This window comes from Aulonocara sp. 'chitande type north' Nkhata Bay, linkage group LG22 (assembly GCF_057382095.1).
Source record: "Aulonocara sp. 'chitande type north' Nkhata Bay isolate Kocher_YH1m ecotype deep benthic linkage group LG22, A_spYH_male_GT1.1, whole genome shotgun sequence".
NCBI classification, from domain to species: Eukaryota; Metazoa; Chordata; class Actinopteri; order Cichliformes; family Cichlidae; genus Aulonocara; species Aulonocara sp. 'chitande type north' Nkhata Bay.
In genome coordinates this window covers 8829823-8854413 of record NC_141364.1, presented here as the reverse complement: position 1 = coordinate 8854413, position 24591 = coordinate 8829823, and the positions used below count along the sequence as shown (strand labels likewise).

Here is a 24591-nt window from a genome sequence, read left to right as displayed (position 1 = left end):
ATGTCTCTGGGTCTACACCGTGACTGTGTAGGCTCAACAATAACAGTGCAGCCTGCTGATAGAGGTGAAGAGGGAGGTAATTTACCCCACACAAGGTGTTCCTGAAGGGGTTCCAGCGTAACACGCTGTCTCAACTTCACTGTGCCAATCTTATCAGGCACCGCCCCTCCTCGCCAACGCTCAACATTGGAAAGCATGGATAAAAACTGTCTACAGTCATCATTGGTGACATCACCTGAAATAGATACAAGCCTCCAATACTCATCCGTATTCTTCATTACATGAATCAACGACTTAATAGCGTTACTGCCAATAATCATGTCGTCACTTTGGCCTGGAATAACCAGCGTGGGGATGAGCAGCTTGAAACCATAAAGAGTCACTTCCAAATCACAAACTGCTTTAGGTTGGAACTGGTGGCCCCCAGCACCAACAACAACAATGTCATTAGCTGGTTCGAGCTTCAGATCAGGGCAGGACTGTAAAAGCCGCGTAGCAGTAGCCTCACTAATAGAGCACGACATAGAGCCACTGTCGATCATGGCTCTCAGTGAAACTCCGCCCACAGTCCCCACAGTCGTATAAAACAAACTGTCAGATTTCTTAATTCTTTGCGTCATTTGGAAGACAACTGTCGTACCAGGTGGCGAAGTGGAGCACAGAGATTCATACATGGATCCCAGGTCATCGCTGTTGCAAGTGGGAGAGTCACTCAGATGATCCACACTTTCCTCCCTCAAATGTGGATCAACTAGTTTTCCGACCGTCGAGGGGCAGAAGACGACGAGGATCCAGGACAGGCACGCCTGGTGTGGTCAGGTGAGTGGCACAGAAAACAGAGTTTGTGATCTCGGCAGTGCATGAAAGCTGTGTGCGACATATCATGACAGACGGAGCAGGGCTTATCATGTAGGCCCTCAATCCTGGAACGTCTGGAGTTAGGCCGTGTGGTCAAACCAGGCTGAAAGGATCTTTGCAGAAGAACCTTCTCAAGCATGCCTATGAGCCGCTCCAAAGCAGCTGAATCTGTCGACTGTGGCTGAATGTGCTTCTCTGTTGGCTGGACAGGCAACGCTGTTGATATCTGCTGAGTATTCACTGCAACTCTCTCGGCCGTCGTGCTGCTTGAGTTCAACGTTCCTCCAGAGTGGGACTCACACAGGATTTCCTGGACCTCATTGGCTGTCCATTTATCAATTGTCTTTGATCTAAAGATCATGGCAAGCTCAGGGGAGGGACAGTTTTTGATGAACATTCGGGTGACCTCAGTGCTGGGGCTACCCAATGCCTGTCCTCGTTCCTTCAGGCGCTCAACAGCAAGATCAACAGCACGGTGCAGCCTAAGCCAGTAATCGAATGCACTTTCGCCTTTCTCTGGGAGAGTGGTGTAGAAGTCTGCCAGTGGAAGAGGTGAGCACTGAGCAGAGTCAAAGTGTCTCCTCAGGATTCCAAAAATAGCCTCAGGATCACGTGTGACATCTACGACACTGTTTCTAATGCCAACCTGGACCACATCCTTAGCCTTGCCTCTCAAATGAACAAGAATCTCCTCAGCCTGTTCTTCGGGTCTCAGACTCCCCAGCTTTATAAAGGCTCTCATCAGATCCTCCCACTCTCTCACAGAAATGAGATCAAAACCATCCCCTCTAAAGCATGGTGGGTCCTTAAGCTTCCTGTGGGACACAAATTGCACCGGCGCAGCATCAACAGCAGATGTAGATGACACAGCATGGAAAGGTGTGGCCGTAGGTGCAGGTAAGGGGGTACTAGCAGACGGGCTGAGCTGGGTTAAGATACTCTGCGCTACTCTCTGACCAACCAGTTGGATCACATCCCCCATCTGACTCACAATCTCCGTGGCAATAGTATCTGGGTTAGGAGAAGGTGAACTGTTGTTCTGAGACGTGTGTGACACATGGCTAGGGGGAGGGACAACAACCCCTTCACTGGACTGGGGCCCTGGGATCCCCTGACTATCCCCCCTAACAAAACCACGCCCACTAACAGGAGTGTCATAACGCAAACGCAAAGGGGAACATAACAACCCCCTACCCCTACCAACAACATTAGGAGTACTCGATCCCTCCTCTGTGATGTCCATCACAACAACTAGAATAAAACAAAAATGCTATATATGCTCCTTTTAAAAAAAAAATGTGTCAGAAAGAACAACAATGAATCACAAACGTGCAGCGCTGAAACTGGCCCACGTTGCTGAGAGGAGTCCACCGTCCAAACACTCGATTGACGGCTCACGGCACCAATGTAACCCCTGGTCAGCTTCTCTTTCCAGCGCTGTGTGAATAAAACTCTCTGGACTCGAAGTGGGTAGAGCTCAGGCGTGATTTATTCCCCTGCAATAACATGGGACATGAATAACCATGGGTTTCAGCAACAGGATTCCGCCCAAACACAGCGAAAGCTTCATTGCTACTAACTATAGGCTTATGATCGTATAGTGGAACTCTTAGTTTTCCCAAATAAATAAAAACAAATATTGATTGAAAAATAAAATGGCAACAATACTTATCACGGAAAATAAAATAGAAACATTACTGCGTTGTGGTTTAGATAACAAAAGAAAAATTAATTCACTTAAATGCACATTCATGTAAATATAAATAAACCAAAGCCAAAATTCCCTTTTACGTACAATAGTAAATGGAACAATGCTGCCATCTACTGGGCAAACTTAATAAGCAATATGTCTTAAACAGAATTAGCCTGCAGCTCAACCATATACATGTTTCAAAGTACACATACCTGCAATAACATGGGACATGAATAACCATGGGTTTCAGCAACAGGATTCCGCCCAAACTATTGAGAGAAGTTTCAAAATTATTAGACACGACAGCCTCCTCTAGCTGTTAGCCGCTAGCTCCACGTGTCCATTTTTCTTACCGTCTAATCTATTAACTGCAAAACACGGTCATAAACCTGAAATCTACTCAAATACTACCGTATGGGCAGTTCATGCAGTTAGTGCACTGTCATATTAGCTTCAATGAGGATTTTCAAATATGTTTTAAACTCATGCTCTGTGAGAGCGGACGGAGAGGAACTTACCACAGCGAAAGCTTCATTGCTACTAACGATAGGCTTAGGGGGTAGCCCGTTTACCAGTAGCAGACTTCCGCTGCGGATTTTCAAAATAAAAGTTCCAAAATAAACCCATGGTTGCGATCCCAAGTTTAACAGGAATTTAACAACAACAAAACCATATCCATTCTTTTACATCGTTACATTAGTTAGTGTATTGTCTGTCTTGTCTTAATGTTGGTTTAAAATGGAGCACTGTAACAAAAAATAATTTCCCCCAGGGATCAATAAAGTATTCTGATTCTGATTCTGAATGACGGTGGGGGAGGTTCAATTTGCCATGTTGCAAGGAGAGCTTAACTTCTGTCTCGCTAGCTTGCCCTGCCCTCTTCCTTCTGACGATGCTGTCTGTGTTGAGCGCTCAGTGGATCTGCGCTAGACAGTGCATATACACTCAACAAAAATATAAACGCAACACCTTTGTTACTGCTCCCATTCCCCATGGGATGGATGTAGAGACCTAAAATTCATTCCAGATACACAATATAACCATCCCTCCCAAACAGTGGTCACAAATCAGTCCAAATGTGTGGTAGTGGGCACATCTGCTATATTGAGATAATCCATCCCACCTCACAGGTGTGCCACATCAGGATGCTGATCTGACATCATGAGTAGTGCACAGGTGTACCTCAGACTGCCCACAACAAAAGGCCACCCTGGAATGTGCAGTTTTGTCTCACAGCAAAATGCCACAGATGCCACAAGCAATGAGGGAGCGTGCAATTGGCATGCTGACAGCAGGAATGTCAACCAGATCTGTCGCCCGTGCATTGAATGTTCATTTCTCAACCATAAGCCGTCTCCACAGGCGTTTCAGAGAATATGGCAGCACATCCAACCGGCCTCACAACCGCAGACCTCGTGTAACCACACCAGCCCAGGACCTCCACATCCAGCAGGTTCACCTCCAAGATCGTCTGAGACCAGCCACCCAGACAGCTGCTGGAACAATTGGTTTGCACAACCAAACAATTTCTGCACAAACTGTCAGAAACCGTCTCAGGGACGCTCAACTGCATGCCCGTCGTCCTCATCGGGGTCTTGACCTGACTCCAGCTCGTCGCCGTAACAGACTTGTGTGGGCAAATGCTCACATTCGATGGCGTCTGGCACGTTGGAGAGGTGTGCGCTTCACAGATGAATCATGGTTCACATTGTTCAGGGCAGATGGCAGCTGAGAATGTCCCAGTTCTTGCATGGCCAGCATACTCACTGGACATGTCACCCATTGAGCATGTTCGGGATGTGCTTGACCGGCGTATACGACAGCGTGTACCAGTTCCCACGAATATCCAACAACCTCGCACAGCCATTGAAGTGGAGTGGACCAACATTCCACAGGCCACAATTGACAATCTGATAGACTCCATGCGACGATGTGTTGCACTGCATGAGGCAAATGGTGGTCACACCAGATACTGACCGGTTCTGGGACCCCAGACCCCCAATAGCGCAAAAAACTGCACATTCCAGGGTGGCCTTTTGTTGTGGGCAGTCTGAGGTACACCTGTGCACTACTCATGATGTCAGATCAGCATCCTGATGTGGCACACCTGTGAGGTGGGATGGATTATCTCAATATAGCAGATGTGCCCACTACCACACATTTGGACTGATTTGTGACCACTGTTTGGGAGGGATGGTTATATTGTGTATCTGGAATGAATTTTAGGTCTCTACGTCCATCCCATGGGGAATGGGAGCAGTAACAAAGCTGGACTGAAAGACAGCACAGAGGCACTAATCATGGCAGCACAAGAACAAGCTCTGAGTACAAGATCCATAGAGGCTGGGGTCTATCACACCAGGCGAGACCCCAGGTGCAGGCTGTGTAAAGATGCCCCAGAGACAATCCAGCACATAACAGCAGGGTGCAAGATGCTAGCAGGCAAGGCATACATGGAACGCCATAACCAGGTGGCCGGCATAGTGTACAGGAACATCTGTGCCGAGTATAACCTGGAAGTCCCGAGGTCAAAATGGGAGATGCCCCCAAGGGTGGTGGAGAATGACCGAGCTAAGATCCTGTGGGACTTCCAGATACAGACGGACAAAATGGTGGTGGCTAACCAACCCGACATAGTGGTGGTAGACAAACAGAAGAAGACGGCCGTAGTGATCGATGTAGCGGTTCCGAATGACAGCAATATCAGGAAGAAGGAACACGAGAAGCTGGAGAAATACCAAGGGCTCAGAGAAGAGCTCGAGAGGATGTGGAGGGTGAAGGTAACAGTGGTCCCCGTGGTAATCGGAGCACTAGGTGCGGTGACTCCCAAGCTAGGCGAGTGGCTCCAGCAGATCCCGGGAACAACATCGGAGATCTCTGTCCAGAAGAGCGCAGTCCTGGGAACAGCTAAGATACTGCGCAGGACCCTCAAGCTCCCAGGCCTCTGGTAGAGGACCCGAGCTTGAAGGATAAACCGCCCGCAGGGGCGTGCTGGGTGTTTTTTTAATTTTTTTATATATATATATATCTCGATACTTTGGTGTCACGGTTCAATATTTTTTCGATACAAAAAAATGTTCATGCCTTTTTAATTTGTCATTTATTAAAATTATAAATATATATTTTAACTCAAAAGTACAGTTTTTAAATTTAATGTTGCTGAAACAACAAAATAATAAAAATATTAAATCTATCTGATTGAGAAATCACTCATCTTTGGAAAAGAGAGTTTATTACAGAGAAATGGCTCTTTCCAAAATAAAAGCTATACTATCTATCTATCTATCTATCTATATATATATATAAAAACACCCAGCACGCCCCTGCGGGCGGTTTATCCTTCAAGCTCGGGTCCTCTACCAGAGGCCTGGGAGCTTGAGGGTCCTGCGCAGTATCTTAGCTGTTCCCAGGACTGCGCTCTTCTGGACAGAGATCTCCGATGTTGTTCCCGGGATCTGCTGGAGCCACTCGCCTAGCTTGGGAGTCACCGCACCTAGTGCTCCGATTACCACGGGGACCACCGTTACCTTCACCCTCCACATCCTCTCGAGCTCTTCTCTGAGCCCTTGGTATTTCTCCAGCTTCTCGTGTTCCTTCTTCCTGATATTGCTGTCATTCGGAACCGCTACATCGATCATTACGGCCGTCTTCTTCTGTTTGTCTACCACCACTATGTCCGGTTGGTTAGCCACCACCATTTTGTCCGTCTGTATCTGGAAGTCCCACAGGATCTTAGCTCGGTCATTCTCCACCACCCTTGGGGGCATCTCCCATTTTGACCTCGGGACTTCCAGGTTATACTCGGCACAGATGTTCCTGTACACTATGCCGGCCACTTGGTTATGGCGTTCCATGTATGCCTTGCCTGCTAGCATCTTGCACCCTGCTGTTATGTGCTGGATTGTTTCTGGGGCATCTTTACACAGCCTGCACCTGGGGTCTCGCCTGGTGTGATAGACCCCAGCCTCTATGGATCTTGTACTCAGAGCTTGTTCTTGTGCTGCCATGATTAGTGCCTCTGTGCTGTCTTTCAGTCCAGCTTTGTCCAGCCACTGGTAGGATTTCTGGATATCAGCCACCTCCTCTATCTGCCGGTGGTACATACCGTGCAGGGGCCTGTCCTTCCATGATGGTTCCTCGTTTCCCTCCTCTTTCTTGGGTTTCTGCTGCCTGAGGTATTCACTGAGCACTCGGTCAGTTGGGGCCATCTTCCCAATGTATTCTTGGATGTTCCTTGTCTCATCCTGGACTGTGGTGCTGACACTCACCAGTCCCCGGCCCCCTTCTTTCCGCTTAGCGTACAGCCTCAGGGTGCTGGACTTGGGGTGAAACCCTCCATGCATGGTAAGGAGCTTTCTTGTCTTTATGTCAGTGGCTTCTATCTCCTCCTTTGGCCAGCCTATTACCCCAGCAGGGTACCTGATCACGGGCAGGGCGTACGTGTTGATGGCCCGGATCTTGTTCTTACCATTCAGCTGACTCCTCAGGACTTGCCTGACCCTCTGCAGGTACTTGGTGGTTGCAACCTTTCTAGCGGCCTCTTCATGGTTCCCATTTGCCTGCGGGATCCCCAGGTACTTGTAACTGTCCTCTATGTCTGCAATGTTGCCTTCTGGTAGTTCAATCCCCTCAGTTCTGACTACCTTCCCTCTCTTTGATACCATCCGACTACACTTCTCCAGTCCGAACGACATTCCAATGTCATTGCTGTATAGCCTGGTAGTGTGGATCAGTGAATCGATGTCTCGTTCACTCTTGGCATACAGCTTGATGTCATCCATGTACAGGAGGTGGCTGACAACTGCTCCGTTCCGTAGTCGGTATCCGTAGCCAGTCTTGTTAATGATCTCACTGAGGGGGTTCAGGCCTATGCAGAACAGCAGTGGGGACAGAGCATCTCCTTGGTAGATCCCGCACTTGATGGTGACTTGTGCTATGGGCTTGGAGTCGGCCTCTAATGTTGTACGCCACATCCCCATTGAGTTCCTGATGAAGGCTCTTAGGGTCCCATTGATCTTGTACAATTCTAGGCATTCCAGTATCCAGCTGTGGGACATTGAGTCATAGGCCTTCTTGTAATCAATCCAGGCAGTGCACAGGTTGGTCAGTCTGGTCTTGCAGTCTCGGCTGATTGTTCTGTCTACCAGTAGCTGGTGTTTTGCGCCTCTGGTATTCTTGCCAATTCCTTTCTGTGTCCCGCTCATGTATTGACCCATGTGCCTGTTCATCTTAGCCGATATGATGCCTGACAGGAGCTTCCATGTAGTACTGAGGCAGGTTATTGGTCGGTAGTTGGAGGGGACCGGTCCCTTCTTGGGGTCCTTGGGGATCAGGACCGTCCGGCCTTCAGTTAGCCATTCCGGGTGTCTCTCGTTAACTATATATATATATATATATATATATATATATATATATATATATATATATATATATATATATATATATATGTGTGTGTGTGTGTGTGTGTGTGTGTGTGTGTGTGTGCATGCGTGCGTGCGTGTGTGTGTGTGTAATGTTGTATAATCTAATTAGATTGAATTAAACCTTTCATTTAGTGGGGAGCCATCCACCATCCACCCACAACCATCTGCCCTCTTCTGCTAAGTCTGTCAGTCCGATCCAGAAAGGGATGTCATGTATCTCCATTTTTTGTTGCACATTTTTCCTCAAGAAATTCTAAACAGGAACATTTGATTAAATTATTTTGGGAATCTTTCAGTCCTGTGATACTGAAACATCAGGATGAGAACATGAACCTGCAGAAATGTTTTATACCTGCTCTTCTTCGCTGTCTATTTTAACCAGGTCTCCTCCTTTAGTTTTACATACAGTTCTGCTCTCATTCCAGGAGGATGAATTGGTGGAGAAGTAATAGCAATTTCCTCCATGTTCCTTCCAGTCATCCTCACATTTATAACATGGTTCATCTTTGAAGAGATTACAGGAAGATATTTCTTCAGGTGGAACAAATCATGTTTATGTTTGTGAGATTTGGAGGCAGAAGGAGGTGCCTCTGTGCTGCAGTTACAGTTTATCTTATCATTTCTGTCAGTCCATCAACTTTATTTCAATCACAGGATAAAAACATTGTCAAAGACAAAATCTAAAACTTACTCATGTTTACTTCAGGACGTTGTGAGGTTGTGGTTGTAGGCTTTATTGTGCTGTAAGGTTGTGTTACTGTTATGAAAAAGAAATTTAAAAAAGTTTACTCAATAAATTTTTCATCACAATCGTCTCTTTGTAGCAGGATGCTCTTTTGATCCTGTATATGTTTTTATTCCATCTCATTCTGCAGATACAAGTCATGGCGAAAAGTTAATAACTTACTTATTTTCATTTCAGGCTGCAATGGACATGTGGGCGTCACTGTATTGCATGGTTTGATTTCAGCCAATTTCTCTGAAAAAAAATAAAACAAAAACAAAACAAACAAAAAAACAGAATAGAAAATGAATGTTGGGAAAGTAAAGTAAAAGTTTAGGAGAAATGTCGTGTTATGTGATTGAATTCCAGAGGTCATAAACAAAATTGAAAGTCCACAATTGCAGTGTAGGAGTCTCATTTTCTTACCCGTGACATGAATTTTTACAGTTTCCCGCTCCAGTTCAATTTTTCTGAGCATTTCCTTGGTTTTCAAAAGCTCAAACACTTAAATAAGAAAAAAAATGTAACTCAGTCAGTACTGTTTTTGGCTTCACTTAATCTCTGTAAAGAATATCTGCCTTTGATTTTCCAGAGTCAATAGCCAAGGAGAAGGTCTTGTTACTAGAACTGCTATTATTTCAGCAAACTTGTAGTCACGATTTTGTTCACACATGAGCAGGCTTTGGTAGCATGCAGGTAAACAATATACCCATATAAACAGAGAGTAGAGTAACTTGGCTGATTTTGGTTCAGCTTAAAATCTTCTTTTTTTTAATTGATGTGTTTATTTTTGTCTTGGACATCACTGATATGTGACAAAGAAGGTGTGAATTCCTTCAGATTTGGTCTGAGTGTGATAAAGAATATTTAACAAAACATCCTGTCAAAATTACATTCATGAGGTTGCACTAAAGCCGGTAATAAATTTCTGACATATTTTGATTATGTCATAACCTATTATAGATATGTTATAACACAATTTTCATCTTTTTTTAGTTATGAATTGATATTTCATTAACTGAATGCAGTATGAATCAAGTATTTTATTATATAACTGTATGGTAAAATCATATGTTTTAAATGTTATATAATTAGTATGTTTATGCTAATATTAAAAATTAATATAATTAATATGTTAAAATAAATGGCAAGTCAGACATTTAGTCAGACAACTTTCACTGATGGCTAGTGTGTTGCCTGAGACTCATGAAGAAGAATGTCTGAGTTGAAGTTAGATTATTTTTAACATGTCAATTACAAATAAAAATAACAAGTTAAATATGTTAACATAAATTACTATAAAAATAATTTAATGTAAAGTAAAACATTATGACTGACTATTTCTGACAGGTTTTAATAACTTTAATAAATACAAATTTGACTGTATATGTTGCTTCTGTAGCGCTACAGGAGCAAGAACTTGATGCTTATTGTGGAAATTAGGTGATAGTATAGTTCACTGGACATTATTAACAGCTAAATTACTGTTAAAAATGTTTTTATTTTAATTAAAATACAGGACAAATGGTGTCCTGAAGCCTTTTAGAATTTTAAAATAAAAGTATGATGTAGATTAATTAAAAAGTCATAAATCACAATTTTTTTTTAAAGATCCTGATTCTCATGTAAATTTATGATAAACCAGACACATGAAAAGCTACATAATGCTACATGAATAAAACTACAAACTCACAGAGATAAGTTACCACGAGAGCCGATACCAGGAGAACACACGGCCACTCTGAGCTTTAACGCATTGTTTGATTTTGCATGTTGAGAATCAAGAGCTTGACCTGATTTAGAGGAGACAGAAAGTGAACACACGAGTACATAAACATTTAATAAATAGTGCTAACTCAACGCAACGGGAATCTTGACACACTGTATATTAGACATCAACACACTTTCTTATTTTTTTCATAAATTGATAAAACCCTGAACACAGGCTTAAGATATTTTAGCTACATTGGGATCATTTTCCACTACATATCACATTGTATGAAAACAGCATTGTTCATAAAAAGTGTAGATTTTTCTTCTCTCTTTTGATTTACCACCACATTAATGTTCTTACCTTCTTTGTATTTCTGTGGACGGCTCATCATGCTGATGCTTCAAACTCCTGACTTCAGAGTTAGTCCACCTGTGTCTGAATCACAAAAACAAAACAGCAAACTTGTGCTAATATGGAATCAGTTCCTTCTATATTTAAAAGAAAGATTAGCATCAAGATTCACCTCCGCGACCCTCACTTCAGGTTTTTCAAGTGAACCACAACACCTTTCACAGCTCTCTGTAAAAAAACCAACTTCCTGATAGGTAGGGAGGAGGGTCTTTCTACTGCTTACTTCAACTATTTTGAAACAAATAAATAATACGTCTTTGTACATTTATTAATACAGCAAGTTTGATAATAATACAGTAATTATTTTTAGTTTCTATGCCTGACGTTACATTAGTGTATTATGACATGCTAAAGGTTTTCTCTTGCGTGAGTCAAGTTTTATTTTGCTGCACAGACTTGTAATTTTAGTTTTTTTACAATAAACTACCAAATATTTTTTAAAACATGTTTCACTCTTGCTTGTTTAACACTATACAAACATTTCAGTAAGGACAGATCATTCAAAGGAATAAACATGATTCATTGATGAACAAAATATAGATAAATGTTTGGCGGTTTGCCCGTCTCAGCCGAACGGAACCCCAGCTGTGAAAGGGATTAGAGCAGGACCTGAGCCTATACGCTGATGGTGATGATGAAGGTGGCTTGAGAGATGAGAGGTGGAGATGGGGAGGAGGTGGGTCGCACAAAGGAGAAAGACAGATGCGCAGTGAGATATAAAGTACGTGGCATGAGTGCTGATTGGCCTGGAAAAGGCCGGGATAAGGTGATTGGACTAGACCAGTGATGACACAAACAGCTTGACAGTGTGGCAAAGTGGAAGTGATAAAGCTTATATTTAGCTGGCATAATCAAACTTTATCAAAATTTATTTTATTGCATTCGTGTTGACTTGGTAAAGTAAAACTGTGAATACGTTTGCTTTAAAGGGTATTTTACAAGCTGCAGAATAAACCTTTGTTTGTATCTTTTCACAATGGATTTTGATTTCTTTAACTGATTTGATTCTGATTCAGTTTTGACTCAGACAGTCAGAAATATTATAATTTTGATCATTTATCAGTACATATCCATATTTTTATATAAAAACAAAGCTGACACTTGTGAGACTTCATCAGAGGTGTGAGCATCACAGCAGACACCTTTGTGTCAACGTAACTGAGGAGAAAACAGAAAAACATGAAGGAGATTTTCCTGGCCTGTTTTTTTTTATAGCAGATAAAATGTTACTTAAAAATATTCTGCAGTTGTTAAAAAATGGAAGAAAACCATGAAACAACATATGAACATTACCTGATGCTGCTGAGAGCAAATTTACAGAGGTTTTGTTGGAGACCCAGCTAAGTATTTTGCAATTTGGTATAGTTTGTAAAAGTTTTCTTCATACTGAACAGCAGAAATTAGGCTTTCTTGTCAGAGGTCATTTTTGAAAAAAAAAACAACAACCCCTAAACAGTGGCCTACAGCGCTGTAAACAATGGTAGACTGGTGCGCAATAAGCAAGCAAATAATTCAGAAAACAGAGATTTGAGATGGGAAACTGTTCTTGAAGTACACTGAGAGAGAGAGGGAGAGGGAGAGAGAGAGAGGGAGAGGGCGAGAGAGAGAGAGCTGTGCAGGAAGTGCCATTTTATTGTGGTGAAAACAATAAAATCACAAAACAGACAAAGTAGGAAGTGTACTTTTCATCCTCTTTTGCTGCTGGTTCAGTGAATTCTAGTTGGAGAGTGACGAAACCTACAGCTTCAGAATCTGTGAGATGTCGGATTCCAACACCCAACGGCATGTATATGTACGTGTCGTCGGGTGAACGGAGGGATGTGTTTGTGTCTGTGTTCACATCTTTGTGGAGAATCTGTTTACTTGCTCTCATTTGCTGTTTTAGCTGTTTGGTGGTTGTTGAAATGGTTTTGTGAGTTTTAACCTGAGATTCTGGGGTTTGTGGCAAAATACATTTATATTTAAAAATCGATTCAGGATTTAATGAATCAATATCACGTTATTTAAGCTAAAATTGATTTTAATCGGAAAATAAATTTTTTAAACCCACCCTTAGGCGCACCCCCTAGGGTTGTTGAGAATGACTTCCAGGCAGATGGACAAACCGATGGTGACTAACCAACCGGACAAAGAACACGACCACAGTGATAGATGTAGCTATACCGAGTGATAGCAACATCAGGTAAAAGGAGCACAAGAGCTCAAGAAGTACCAAGGGCTGAGAGAAGAGCTTGAACTGTCTCTGTCCAGAAGAGCACAGTCCTAGGAGTCTCTCCCAGGCCTCTGGTAGAGGACCTGAGCTTGAAGGATAAAAGACCGCCTGCAGGGTGAGAGGGGATTAAAAAAAAATTGAAGCTGTAAACAGCGATGAGAGGGCCCCTGCACTACCAGACCCGCTTAGGTTGTTCTGTGCTGTGGTCGACTTGACTTGCAGCTTGGGTGTGCTGTGGGTCAGCAGAGTGAACACCTCTTATGCCCACTAGGTGGCAATGGAGAACACCCACTAACTGTGTGCCCTGATTTATATCATGCCTCAAACCACCAACTGAGCCAATTTTACACAGGTATCTGTACTGCTACCTAAGTAAAGAATGCCTGGTCTTTTGCCACCTCTGCATTTGCCAATGTTATGGGAATGTTCCCGACTAGCGGAGAGTGCAAAGGAACATTAGCAAAATAGCATGCTAACCCATTAATCTCTTTTAGTAGTACAGCCTTATGCTCCAGCTTAACACAACTAAAAGGAAGGGGGCACCATCTTGTGGCAGTATTATGCAATTGTGCTTTAATTCACAAAGAGGCAGACAATTTCTTCTTCTATGGCATTATGAAAGTAATAGTGGGTCAATGTAGTGTCCAGTCTGGCCTCAGTCTAACATAAAAAGAAGAAGAGAGAAAACTTTTCTTTTTTACAGACTGTGATCATGACCTCTTGTCAATTATACTGAAAGAGTTGAAGCCAGTGAAATAATAAACACAAATATGTTGCTAAACTGATGTATTTTAGTAAACATGTCATTTAATGTCCCTTCTCTGAACAGCTGCGTATACACCCACAGTAAATGAACAATGATGAGCCTGATTCCCTGAATGTGATTTTGTTAGATGTTATGAGAGTGTTTTTCTTACTTACTAAATTATTCTGTCATCATCCACTTTAGTTATCTTCTGTGGGCTTTCAGGTCCTCTGGTGTTGCTGAAATGACAAGTTCATTCAACTTATCAGGCATGCTTTAGCTGCTCCTTGTGTACCTTGCTCCCCCAGAGTACTAATATCATCTCTCCTTGTTTTCCCAGTGTGGATCCCTCCTTTGGCCACAAGAAGTGGATCCCTGTTCATCATTACCTCACCTGCTGCTGCAAGAGCTAGTTGCTTTTCTTGGGGTGGCTGTGGCTCAGGAGGTAGAGCAGCTCACCTACTAATCAGAAGGCTGGTGGGTTGATCCCTGTCTACAAGGCAATTATATTTGAGCAAGATACTAATTCCAGTGCATCCACCAGAGTGTGAATGTTAGAAAGCACTTACATAGAAACAGTATGAAAAAGCCTGTGCCTCCCCTAGTCCTGAAAATCCCCATTGGTTCTCATTGCTGTTACCTGTAATCATTTTGTTAAATTACAACAACTTTAGAAACGAATCATGGTCAACATACAACGCATACAAATCAAATCAAATCACTTTTATTGTCACATCACATGTGCAGGTACATTGGTACAGCACATGTGAGTGAAATTCTTGTGTGCGAGCTTCAAAAGCAACAGAGTTGTGCAAAATACAATAATGTAAACAAGCAAAATACAAGAATGGCTACATCTGAAACTAATAAATATATGTACAATATATAACATCTAATGTGAATTGCAGAAGCATCAAGTGAGGATTGATTTCTTTTTTGTGGATTATTTTTTAAGTATATATGTTTTTTTCCCTTATTTTTAACAGGCTTTAGGTGCATAAATGTAAACAGTCATTGTGCAGCATAAAAGAGGAACTTAGTGGCCAAAATACAATTGTTCACTATCTATGGAGCATGACTTAGCTTTTTCTTAACTTTTCAAAATGTATCAGTGTTTGTGAACAATGACCTGTATCGACCTTTAGCATTGTTGGTGGCTTTCCAGATGTACACACACATTCAAGACAAGCTGGATGATCGCTCTCATCTTTAGTCCAAAGGATGTGGGGTTCATGTTTTCCAAATATAACTTTAGATTTCAGTTTGTCTGATTATAGAACAGTTTTCCACTCAGTCAACTTTAAATGGGCTTTAACCCAAAGAAGATGGTGGTGTTTCTGGTTTCTGGATTATGGTGCCATATGGCATCATCTCTACATGACAGAGCTTTGACCTGCATTTGCGGATAGCACAGTTAGCTGTTTTTACAGACAGTGATTTCTGGAAGGGTTCCTGAGTCCATGCATGGATATTCAGGTTTGCCACTTGTGAACAGAGTTTGTTCAAGATTGTCTGAATCGTTTGATTTATGTACTGTAGATAAGATATTGAAAATCTTCTCAACTTTTCACTGAGGAACTCTGAAATTGTTCAATTTGTAGACGGGTCATTGATGTGACATGGCAATTTCACTGTCTTACCAGATAAAAACGAAGCTTATACGTAAGTTCATTAAGGAAGATCTGTAGTCACACATCGATCTGCTTCCTGGATGTTTTGGATGCTTTGCATCACTTTCATGCTGTTAAGCTCACATCCAATCATCTTTCTGCCTGCCTTCTTCAGGCCAATCAGCCTCCACTTGGCATGCTTTAAATCTCACTGCTCATCTGTCACTCTCCCTTGCAGTCGCCTCCCTGGAACCCACCTCCTCTCCCATGTTACTCAGGCTCCATCCAAACCTCCATCTTCATCGCCATCACTAGCGTCTAGACTGTGGGAAGTACTTCCCTAATTCTTATCACCACTGGGATTCAATTTTGCTGTCATGGCCCATCTGAATCTAATCACCAAATAGTTTAATTAATTTCTGTATATCAATAAATCATGTTCAGTTGCTTCTTTTTTTTTTTTTTTTTTTTTTTTTTTTAAATGACATCAGAAACAGCAGTATGCGACATTACGTGATGGCAGAGCTTCAGTCCATCCTTTGTCATTTTTTTTTTTTTTTTTTTTTTTTTTTTTTTAATAAATAGGACAGGGGGAATGAATGAGAGAGAGAGGGGGAGAGAAAGAAAGAAAACCCAAGGGGAGAAGAGACGGTGAGAAGGGGGGGGAAGAGAGACAAAAAAAAAAAAAAAAAAAAAAAAAAAAAACTCCTGGGTCACCTGTATGGAGAAAAAACAAACAAACAAACAAACAAACAAACAAACAAACAAACAAACAGAGGAGACAGCAAACAACAAAGAGCAACATAATAATAGAGAAAACAAAGCACCATCACAATAAACTAGCTAGTCATAGATATCAGTATTTACTAAGTAATAAACGATATTGTGCAGCACGCAAGATAGACAGCGCACAGTGTGCTTTGAGGCAGCAGCCAAGAAAGCTTTAGTCCGCGTCTGTGAATACCCATGTGTGCATACCTGTGTGGATCAGCATGCTTGCATTCCAAAGGTTTCTCCATGTAATGATCTGCTAGGGAGTGTGGGGGGGCCACAGCCCCGTCCTCCAGGGTGTGAAGCGGGTATGGAGGAGATCAAAACTCCAGACATCCAGAGGCCCCCAGAACACAAGAGACCATGGAAGACCAACAGAGGGGCAGCCGCGCCACTGTTCCAGTAAGAGCTGAGGAGAGTCCCAGATGAGGGCTCACTCAGCAGCCGCGGAGCAGAAGCCAGGGGGGGTTGCAGTGACGCGCCCGTGAGCTCCGCCGGCCCCCAGCTGCGCCTGAGTGACCGAGCCCCAGGCCGAGAGGCCGGGGGCACCCCACCTCCAAAGGGGCCCGAGCGAGCCCCAGGCCCCAGGCCCCGACAAGCGGCCGCCAAGGAGTGAGCCGGTGTGTACCCGGACGCCCACCCCCAGACACAAAGAACCACCAACACACCGACACCTGAGGGAGTCCGCCACCGGCAGGGGAAGTGGTGGTGGGTGGAGATAGGCCTCCAAACCTTGGAGGGCCTGAGGTGTCCCCAGAGAGGTGGCGTCTGATACCCAACCTGACATATAGACACAGACATACAGGCACACACAGACACAAACATCCATTCCCACCCTCATGCTCTCATATGCACTCACTCCACACTCAACCAACGTGGAGACAGACATAAAGAGACGCTGTACACACAATCACACTCCCCAAGCGTACTCTACAAACCGGGTCTAGGTACCCTTGCCCCTGGAGGGGGGAATTGCACCCAGACCCAGGTGGTGTTACCCTTTTCCCTGCGGTGGGGAGAGGCAGACCACCCCGACTCCGCAGCAGCAGGGAGGCCCCACACCCCAGACCGCAGTCGGACGGCCAACTCCTCCTACTAGCCCTCCCGCTCCAGCAGGCCGCAGAGAATGGGGGTGGGAGAAGACTCCAAACCTCCCTCCACCCGCTCATTGTAGTGTTGATGCATATGTGTTCTAAGGTGCAATTAAAACCCAGGAGGGCATGGAGCTACCTGCCAAGGAGCAGCAGGTAAGCGCATAGTCCCTCCTGCTAACCCTCAATGACTAAGTGTATTTAAAATTGAGAGGTGGGCAACGACGTCAGGGGTGAGGTATACACCCTGATGGTGATTTGTGATGGTGATGTTCAGTTGCTTCTAATGATCTCTGCTTATTGAAATGTTAGTTAATATTGTCCTCATTTAAAATGCTGCAAATGGTTCAAAATGTATGTTTTACATGGACGTGTTAAAAAAATACTTTATTTTTTAAAAACTTTGTGCCAAATACTTGGCCCTGTGTGAAAAATTCAGCCTTTGTCTCGTCAGTTCATTTTGTCCAGTCTCTTATTGTCGACTTGTGAACTCTGACTTTAACTGAGACCAGACAGGCCGGGATTTCTTTAGATGTTGTTCTGGCTTCTTTTGTGAGCTCCTGCATGAGTCGTTGATGTCTTCTTGGAGTAATTTTGGTAAGTTGGCCCCTAATTGAAAGATTCCCCACTGCTTTCTTCATTTGTGTATAATGACTCTGACTGTGGTCACTGGAGTCCCAAAGCCGAAGAAGTGGCTTTGTAACCATTTCCAGACTGACAGATGTCAATGGCTTTAAGTGATTTTCTTGATTCAACAGGTCTGACAGCAATCAGTAACCACATTATTTTCAAATATTGAAAACACAATGACAAGAAGTCAGCAGACTGGAGGTGTTTATTTCCATCAAGCACAATAGTTTTTTCTAGATCAGTGTCATTCAAACTCTTCCAGGAAATAGTTTTTGCAAAAGCTTAAAAAAATAGAAAAAAACAAAATAAATGGTTGGAAACTGTTTCACAGAAATCACGAGAACAGCGGCTCATAATAACAATGTGAATGAAGACAAAAGATATAAGACACGAAATATTATTCAAGTATATATCTGGCATGTAACTGGTGACCTGTTGAGGGCGTACTCCTCCGCTCGCCTTCTGACACTTGGGACTACACCCCTCCCCCTCCTTCTCCCCCCACCAAAATTTAATTGATTAAACAGGTAAAGCAATTAGAAGGATAGGTTTTCCATGTTATATTATTCAACACTTCTCTTTAAGTTTGTCCTTGTAGTTTCTTTTAAGAGTTGGTGACATCAGAGTTGAAAAGTGTCATTTCACTATCTTTACCCTGTACTTAGATTGTTTTGTACGTGAACTTGATGTAAACTGAATACAAACTGTCCAGTTAAGTTATTTCTTTGAGGTATAGTGCACCATTTATCAAACCAACACTTCAGGCCAGGAGCGCCACCTTTTACCTCCGTCCTGTCACAGACTTCTCCATCAGGATTTTCCTCATACCAGTTGCTGGTATGAGGAACCAGTTGTCTGGTTCTTTGTTGTTCCAGTAAATCACCCTAAGAGATAAAAACAAACAAACAATAATAGCTTCAGTAAAAACTGGTATTTTTAATTCCGGGAATAAAAAACTATTTTAATAACAGTGAAACTTATTTATTAGTGATGAGCTGCTCACCCACAACCATGCACCCTCTTTTGTAGTTAAGTGTTCTTTTCTAAACACTAATATAGACTTAAGTGTCACCTCAGCTGGTACAATCCAACTTTTATTATGCACAAGTATTGGTTAGCATTGCTGCCTCACAGCAATTTCAATTCCACCATTAGTACTTCACAGCACTAATGTACAGTAGTTTACAATTTCACAGATAGTGACAGAAGTTCATGTTACAGATAGAGACCATTGTGCATTAATGCAATCATCAGAACAAATGAAAAACCCATCGTGGTAGTATATCACTTTTATCCAGATCAGTAGATGTTTAAAGCGTGGAGACTGATTCATGCTGTTTTTATAATATACTGCAGGGGTGCAGGGGAAGGTAGGACCGAGTCCCCAGGAGGGGCAATTGCAAGCCTTGAATGAAAAGGTGTTTTTGTTTTTTTGCATTTTTTTTTTAAATTTCTTGCAATATGTGTCATAATTGAGACAAATGATGCAAAATGGTTATGCCCACCCTGCACTTGGACTCAGTCACCTACACAGAATAACTGCATTAGCAACTTTCTGTCAAAAGAAATGTGCGCAGACACAATGAACAGGCTAAGAATGATTTAGCAATAAGCAGAATCAGTGACACAATCGAAATAACTCAGCACAGCTTAACACCATCAAATCCTTTAATTTCAAAAAGAGCCAGAGAGAGTGAAGCAGCAGCAGGTCTGTCTCCAAATGATGTGACTCAAACTGAGATCATGTAGCACCAACCAAACGTTATTCCAAGCGATCCCTCATTCACCTGTAAGCTTATCAACACTAACACCAAATGACATTAAGCTTTATTGTATGTTGGCCCAGTGGTTCTTAACGGGTGTGCCATGAGGTAAGCAAGACATTTTGAGGAAGTAGGTGTTCTTCAGGGAGATGAAACAGCATTTTAAAATGCCACAATGAAAAAAAAAAGAAAAATGTAGGGAGTCACATATATTGTCTATAACAATTTTTGTTGCTAGTTTTAATTAAATGTGAGCTGCAAGCCTACACTCTTGCCAATGTTTTCATGTCTTGTGTGTGTGTGAATTGTCTTGTGTATTGACTTTCAAGTATCTTTCATGTCAGATGTGATTTTGTATTTGATGAGCGTGAAATCGTCTCTTCACAGACTTCCTGTGGCTGCAATAAAGTGCTGAAGTCAGAAGATGGCCAGTGCATTTGTGAGCTGACAGCACATATAAATTCTGTTTCTTTGGTAATTTAAAGCAGATCAGAAATGTTATTGATTTTAAATAAAGTTTATGAATAAAAGTGTTTAAACTCACAGAAGTAGAACGTCAAAAAGACAGCAGTTGCCAGGAGAACACAGACAACCACCACCGCCCCTATTTTTGTGGTGACCATTGACCCTCTGTTTACTTGTTCATGTTGAGGTTCAAAAACTTCGTCTGTTGAATATTTAGAGGAGACAGAGGGTGGAATAATTAAATAACACAAAATAGTGTAGCTGTGTACAGGTAAAAGGACTGTAATATGATCTAGTATTTATGAGTTATAGCATTTAAAGGTTGCAGGACCACAGCTGCAAAGAAACACTGACATGCTAAATAAGGGATAACTACATGTTGAATACATCACAAGCCCCAATCGTTCCTGTTTTTATCATTTTCTAAGTTACTTTAAACTTACAATTAAATGTCTGTCTTGGCATTTTCTCCTATCAATAAAACTTAACAAAGTCTGAATGCTTGTATTTTGCAAATGTGCAAAGTAAATATCATCATCTAGACTTGCAGCATGATGATAGATTTTAAGATATGTGCAGATGATCCTGTTTTTATTCCAGAATAAACATATTATGTTCAAACAGCTTTTATACAGAACAAAAGAAGAGTCGTCTTTACCTTCCCCCACATCGCTGTCTGAATGGCTCATCGTTTCAGGCTTAAAGATCCTGAGTTCAGCATTAGTCCAGCTGTCTCTGAATAATAGAAGTACTTTAATAAAGATTTATGTTTTACTGAAGCTTCTGACAAAAGCAGAAAAACACAAGTACTTGGCGATATTTCTCCTGAAGCTATGTTTGCTCTTACCTCTCTTTAGGCTGTTCAAAAGAAACACTGTACCTAATTTTCATGTTTCACAACTTTTTCATGAATCATAATAACAGGGAGGAGACTTTCACCACAGTCTACTTCCTCATATTTGAATAACACTTTTCACAAAATCCATTTTTATACATTTCATGGAAACTACTGTTCTTTTGTAAATTAATAAAAATAGCACAAGGACCACAGCCCTGCAGGCGCTGCAATCTTCTCCAGAGTTTGATTGCAGGACTCACAACCTTCATCTCTTTTCCCCTTCCTCTTTCCAGTTGTTCAGCACCAAGAGCTCAGACAAAAAACTGACATCACCAGGAATTAGGCATAGAGAGCTACTAAATGCAAAATATAACCTCACAGTGGATAAGGAACAAAAAGAAAAAGTAGCCTTCAAAATAAAACAGGAAAAACTCAGAAGACAAAAACCATATAATCATTTTCCAGAGAGGACTCTCTTTTAACTTGTGGATTTTACATTTTAATCAACTATACATGCATGCATGGTTGATAACCCACTATCTTCTTCAGGTCATCTTCTACCTTTACTGGTCTTGTGGTCTCAGCGAAAGCTCAAGAGAGACAGAGTATTCTGAACTCTTGTCTTTCCTCTTTCACTACTAGCTGTCAATCTCACTCACACTGCATCCTGTAGTCATGAAGTCACAACTGCTCTCCAAAGTTTTCTTTTTACCATTACATTGTTGTCTGCGTATGACAACAATGAACTTGAGTGACATCCCATTTTCATCTGAAAGGTGTTTTATTGAGTTCAGGTCAAGACTCTGTCAGTCTTCCACACCAAACTCACTTATAAATGTCTATATGGACCTTGCTTTGTGCACTGGCAGCAGTCATGTTGGAACAGGAAGGGCCAGCCACAAACTCTTCCCACAAAGAGCATTAAATTGTACAAAATATCTTGGTATGCTGAAACGTTAAGAGTTCCTTTCACTAGAACTAAGGGCCCGGGCCCAGCTCCTGAAAAAACAATCCCATTAATGTACAAACTGTAGCTGCTGCCTCTGTCCTCTAGATGGAGCTTTAATAACTGAATCAAGACCATCTGCTGGATTAAAATAGGAGGCTAGAGGCAGAGATAAGGTGCAGACTAACCAGGCTTTTATTCACCAAGATTAACAGAAAGCAAAACATAAGAAAAACTAAAACAATACAGCACAGAGATGTAGCAGGACAGTTATCCAAAGTGTAAGTCACTTGTTTTCCAGCCATAGGACCTGAGCACCTTGCAGTCATTGTTTAAACCATGAACTTCTCTGTACACCAAAGTATTCAAGAGTCAAATGTAACGCAGAGAGAACAATGATCCCAGGAACAGCAGCAAATCTGCAAAACAATTCTGAAAAGGAAAATAGTCAACATGTTGCAATGGCCCAGCCAAACTACACACTTCAGCAGGGCCGTGCAGAGAGGTTTAAAGGGGCGGGTGCTCAAAGTTAAAAAGGGGCACATTGAACCAGGCTGAATAACAACAACACACATTCATCAAGAATCTAATATGGGCAACAAGGCAAAGCAAACGTAGCCAATGTTTTAGCTGTTAAGGGGTTGCTGCTGATAGTGCTGGAGGGCAGGGCTGTGTTGATCTGAGACTGTAGACAGTAAAAAGTCCATAGGAGAGATGGTAGCTGATTAAACAAGTATCATGAGATAATAACAAAATGCAAAGATTGGTGACAGCGCTTGGAACCATAAGGCAACAAAAAACTGTGAGAAATAAATTAGGCTCTGCCTGTGATTCACTCTTTGCTTCTCTTCTTCCTTCCATCCCATCATTTCATATATCACTCTCCACTTGCTGTCTATGTGAGAACAAGGCACAACTTGCTATTGCGATAAACTATAATTTAATTATCCACACTTAACAACTCTTGCACTTAATCTATAATAAAATGATGACAGAAAAATGTTATAGCACTGCCTTTAGTAGCCTCACACAGCTCCTGCTGTTTCCTCCTCATGTCCTTACCAGGCATGTCTGGACAATGTTATATCATGAGTAATATTTTTTAAAAAAAAATCCATCTAAATAAAACACACACATGCACGCACACACAGGGACATTTTAGACCTTCTTCAGAATACTGTATATACTATGGGCATCATGGTGCTGATCCAGAATCTTTTTTTTATTATTATTTATTACTAGAGCTACAATAATAAAGCAATGAGGAGGGGGAAGTAATAAATATGAAATAATGTATTTATGATGATTCCATTTGTTTCACACAAAGCTTATTACATATTTAAACTGTAGAGATACAATAATTTTACTGCTGTAAAATTCAAATTTTGTCTTATTTAAAATATAAATCTAATATAATCTGCTTCTTAATGTATGTTCTTTAAAATACAGCGTGTGTTTTTAATATATTATAATTATAATAATGCATAATTATGTGGACATGCATATTAGATCATTTTTTAGTGAAATATAATCCCTCCAGAAAGGCCGGAAAAGCCCGGAAACTTACTTTAAAACTAAATATGCTCCTAAAACAGTGACAGAGCTACAGACCCATGACAGCCTTACACAGGTAGCCAGCAGCTATGACCAGCACTACTTGTGCAGTTAATAAAAGGACAGGTAATGTTTGTCGCGCTGTTGCACACACAGCACGCTCGTTTGTTTCAGTTCATCAGTTGCAACAAGACAACTTACCAACGTGTACGTAATAAGCCAATACCCCTGTGTGCTACACACTACAGTGTACGCTGTACACCTACTTACTGGTTTTGTCGCATCAGTCTGTGTCTCTGAGTTAACTTGTGTTTCTCCTACAGCTCCGTGTGGTGTTATCTGTTTAAGTATATCCGGTTTTATGGTGGAAGTGTTTTGGGTACCGGAAGTGAGAAAATAAAGGTTGAAGTTGTTTGCTCTACAAGGTGTCGTCTCTTTCCCTACCGAAAACCACGACATGGTGTCAGAAGTGGGATCGTTGTAAGTGCCTTATCATCGGGGAGTGACAGCAAGCGACTTTGGGAGTGGTAAAGAGTTTTCTCGAGACGAAAGATGTCGGACGAAGAAGCGGGAGCTAGCGCAACAGTTATGCGGCCTCGCACGCCACCGCCCCACCAGCGAGCTAACGGCGGCTACAATGCTAACGCTAACCTACCCCCGAATGCCACTTTCACCATCCAGCCCCCCGAGATGTTCGATTTCTCGAAGCCACAGCATTGGGAAAAATGGATATGGAGGTTTGAAAGGTTTCGACTCGCAAGCAACCTACACCTTAGCTCCGAGGCTAACCAGGTGAACACTCTCATCTACTGCATGGGGGATGAAGCAGATGATATCCTCCGAGGACAAGCGTTATCTGACATACAGAGACAGCAGTATCAAGCAGTAAGAGACACTTTGGAGATGTACTTTGTTCCCAGGAAAAACATTATCTATGAGAGAGCCCGCTTTAATCAGAGAACACAGCAAGCTAATGAGACCGTAGACTCGTTTGTCACTGCACTTTACGCTTTAGCTGAAAACTGCAGTTATGGTGCGCTGCACGATGAGTTAATAAGAGATCGCCTCGTCGTGGGTCTGAAGGACATCAGCCTAGCGGAGAGACTTCAAATGGACAAAGATTTGACGTTAGAGAAAGCGGTT

At 42.2% G+C, this 24591-nt stretch overlaps 1 long non-coding RNA gene across 1 annotated transcript; it reads right to left on the bottom strand.

Moving 5' to 3' along the window:
- Positions 1 to 18427: 18427 nt before the first annotated feature.
- LOC147303457 (uncharacterized) lies at positions 18428 to 23776 on the bottom strand. Its single transcript, XR_015126808.1, has 4 exons — positions 23719 to 23776; positions 20769 to 20845; positions 20190 to 20312; positions 18428 to 18766 (listed from the first exon to the last, which is right to left on the bottom strand). It is a non-coding gene; the product is annotated as an uncharacterized LOC147303457 (long non-coding RNA).
- Positions 23777 to 24591: the final 815 nt, after the last annotated feature.